This window comes from Meleagris gallopavo, chromosome 7 (genome assembly GCF_000146605.3).
Source record: "Meleagris gallopavo isolate NT-WF06-2002-E0010 breed Aviagen turkey brand Nicholas breeding stock chromosome 7, Turkey_5.1, whole genome shotgun sequence".
Classification (NCBI taxonomy): Eukaryota; Metazoa; Chordata; class Aves; order Galliformes; family Phasianidae; genus Meleagris; species Meleagris gallopavo.
The window spans coordinates 8,596,940-8,600,948 of NC_015017.2; positions in this window are offsets into that span (position 1 = coordinate 8,596,940).

Consider the following 4,009-nt stretch of genomic DNA (forward strand, 5'->3'; position numbering starts at 1 on the left):
AAAAAAAACAAAAAACAATAAAGCAAACTAACATAATTAGTTGTTCCAATATAATTGTAATACCTTGCCATAAACTGCAAGGGAAATTGATGGATGAAAAATAGATTTCAAAGCATGTTTTGCTATAGAATCTCTTTACAGCAGTAGTGTTGACTTAGATTTTATGTGTAATCAACAATGAATCTTTTGTGTGTCTTACAATGCTAGCATGCTAAAAGCAACACAAAGATCAGTAGACTAAACTATTAGGAAACACTTATGTAGATACTGTATTGAGCAACTTTATATAAACAGAAGAAAGAAGTGATTACAATAAATTTCAGCATACTCTTTGAGTAAATTGCATTTAAAAAGACAGCCATGTAACACTTGTGTGACATAACTGCAGAGAAATGAACTATTTCTTGGGATCTTCCCATACTCATCAATTTAAGCTGACAATAAAATTTGTTGTAAGCTCGAGCACCTTTGAGTTCAATATTAATATATCAAAGAAACAAAGGAAATACTTTATTCTTGTTGTGGAGAAGCAATTTTGGGGCTGTTTCAGACTTTTGGGGTGTAATGCCCAGGCAGGTGCCATACCATCAGATATCTCTGCCGTGCTCATTGAGATGTGGATTTCCACCAAGTTTAATCCCTACGAGAATCACTTGCAATTCGTGGTAAACATCAACTGTATAAGAACATGGATAAGAGTGGCCAGGGAAAGGCAAAGGAAGGGGATTTTTCTGTGCAATAACACCACACTTGTCATAGACCAAATACTCAGTTTCATGAGAGTGATGCTGATTCAGCCTTGCCGAGCTCTGAACAGATGGTATTTAATGTTTAATTACTTGCATATACACCTTTCCCAGCAATTAGAGGAATGCTCCACCCAGTGCTTGAGACCATCACAGGTTCTGAGATTGGATTTCCATGAAAGATACTGCAGGGTTAAAAAGCAAAAAACAAACAAAACAAACTACCTGCCTGCTTGTTGCATCATGGTTTGAGAGTCACCTTCAGGAAGCAGTACTCCTCTATTTGCCAGCTGGTGATCAGGCACTACAGAGGATTTAACCAAATAACAGGGCCCTCCATCTGCTGGCTTTTGACACATTTATGCCTCCTGTCTCGTATCAGAAACAAAGCACAGACTGAAACCCCTATAGAGATTATCACGATTATTCTGCTCCAAAAGGCTCTGATTGGCAATTCTCATGCCTCAGACAGTGTTTGATACCATGTTGCCGTGCTGTTTGCTTGCAGGGAAAAACTGAGGGCTAATAATTACGAGTTCCTCTTCCTGAATGGCTAATATGTACAATGCTTATGATCTTTTTTTCTGATAACCGCATTTATATGGAGGTACCTGCAGCGGAACTCTTTTTAACTGGTTTTCTGAGGATACCAGATGTCACTTGACAAAGTGCTCTCCATCAGTTTGCCTTTGTACCAAGTCCGTATTCAACTGCTGCAAGGATGCTGAAGGTGCACAGGTGGCTTGAAGATGATCCTGCAGCCAACCTCTTTCCTAGGCATCAGGAGAAATAGTCTCCCAGTTTCCTCTAATAGAAGCTGCAGTCTTTCTAGGAGTAGTATTGATCAGGGGAAAACAAACAAACATAACTACCACACAATTGTATCTGAAGTCTGTCTGTTTTTCCCAACTGTTTTTCCTTTGTGAGATAAAACAAAGATGCAGCCCAGCCTTCCCAACTTGCCTGTGACACTGGAGCTGGAGAAGTGCCAGCGCGATGGTGCCTCCATCAGCTTTATTTGCAAGTCCACCTCTGCTTTGTGCAGCCTGCTTGTGACTCAGTATCAGGTGCAGTCTTCTCATTAGCTGATGATAAATCAAAGCAATCGAGTGGGATTGTGTCAAAGAGAACTGAAGATATTTCTCACCTACTCAATTCTACACAGTGGCATAGATTTCTTGAGACAGATTCCCTTATATTTCTGCTTTGTTTTTGTTTTTCTGAAAGTAGAGATTTCAAAATAAGAGATTTTCTCAAAGGAAAAAACTACTAAATTGCTAGGGCGTGTGGTCTAAGTGACAGCCTAATCTGTGCACCAGAAAGTCTCAAAATGGTGCCTTCCTTGACTTTTTGACCATGTCAAAAATGCAGCTCCCAGAGCTTTTGCTCTCACACTGAAGCAGCATGGAAAAGTCCTGCCGGTTATGTCTTTTACTGGCGGCAACAAATAGAGCTGCAAAGTTTCATGCTAGCAGAGGATGTAGTCCTCTACAGACACAGAGGGAACAGGAGGAGAAGAGCAAATATTGGCCCTTGAAAGAAAGCCTTAATCGTCTTAAAAATATTTGGATGTTTCTGTTTCATATTGAGAGTTTTCAAAGTGTCAAACACTAAAAACAACACTGTGACCTTGCTCCTGCTAAACAAAAGGAAGTGGCCATGCTTTTAATATTTGATTCATTATTTTTATTAATAATCAATACATTGATTACTGCTTCCAGGCTAAAATCTATGAGCTAGCAGCTTGATATGTTCAGAATGGCTATCTGACAGAAGTTCCAATACGTCCCAATCTACAATAGATGCAAACTTTGTTTAGAAATTCTGCTATACAACAATCACAGTTTGCAACCTGAAGCCTGAAGGCTATTTGCTACTTTGTTTCTGACAACTGAAGGCAGCTTGGGAGGGAGGGAGGGATGTCAGCATTCCAAATTATTTTCATTTTAGTGTCACTGTCAGATGATCTACTCCTGACTTAAACTGTTTAAGGATACAGAAAGAACAAAAAGATTTCACGGTTGGTGCACAAGCTGTTTGGCATGTATTTTGTTCAACAGGAATCGTAAAAGAACTTCAAAAACAAGTATTTTCAAAGTTAACAATGTTGGCATCAATACAAGCATTCATTGGATCTGTCCTCTCAGAAGAAGTTACTACGTCTCTGAAAAGACAAATCTCCAGGATCAAACTATTGTTAGTTCTATTAAATCTTCTTTTAGTTCTAGAACAGACAGAAGTTTAAAAATTTGCCTTATAATTTAGTTCTTTGTTTTTCCATTGCAATTAAAATAATTGCTCTTCATGAAGGTGCCTCTCTTACCCCGATTAAACATAAAGCTTATGGCACAAGCATAGACTAGTCACTGACAGTTGAAAGACTGCACACTATGTCTGAAGTAGCTGATACCATTACAGTGTGCTGCAGATTGGGAAAGCTTCGTCCAGTAAACCTTCTCATTGTCACACAGGAGAAATAGAGTACTCTATTAAAGAGAGATTCATCTATGTACCAAGTTCTTAAACCCAGATAGTTTTAGTTATCAATCAAAGTTAATGGGTGATTTGGATTCTGCCTCAAAGTTAATTATCAGTATGTATCTGGTTGTATTTGAAAGCAAGTGTCTAAAATCACATGGAATAAAATTAGATGGAAATAACTTTGATCATGAAAGTATATACAGTTAAGTTTAAGTTATTGGTGCAGGTAATTTGGTTGTTTACAACATAATTACTGACTTGACTATTGGGAAAAAAAAATTGCAAATTGTTTTGCTTCCATTAATAGTACATAAATAGTTCTGGTATGCATAAATATTTTACCGTTGAAAATGGTAGCACATAACTTTTTATGGCACTCTTAAAACAGGTCTAATGCAAAGTTAATAGCACACACACACAGAAAAAAAAAAGCCCATCTACAGGGGAAAAGCCATCTGTCACAGTGGTGCTGCACTAGAACAATGACAAAAATCAGAGCAGCAAAACTGCACAGCATTAACAATGCAGCAACATACCTCCAACAAAATACAGGGACTCATCCTGGCTTTTCCAGCTCCAGGCTTGGTGACACTGCTTGGAACCTGCAGAAATACAGGCAAGTTCTCCAAACCTACACACACACTTCTGTGGCGCACTGTGTCCGGGACCTTGAAAGGCAGACAAAACTCACCATGTCAAAGTAACAACTAAAGGGTTTGGGCATAGTTTTCCTATTAGGCTTTAAAGGCAAAGAGGAGCGCTAAGGGGGTCTCACATCAGAA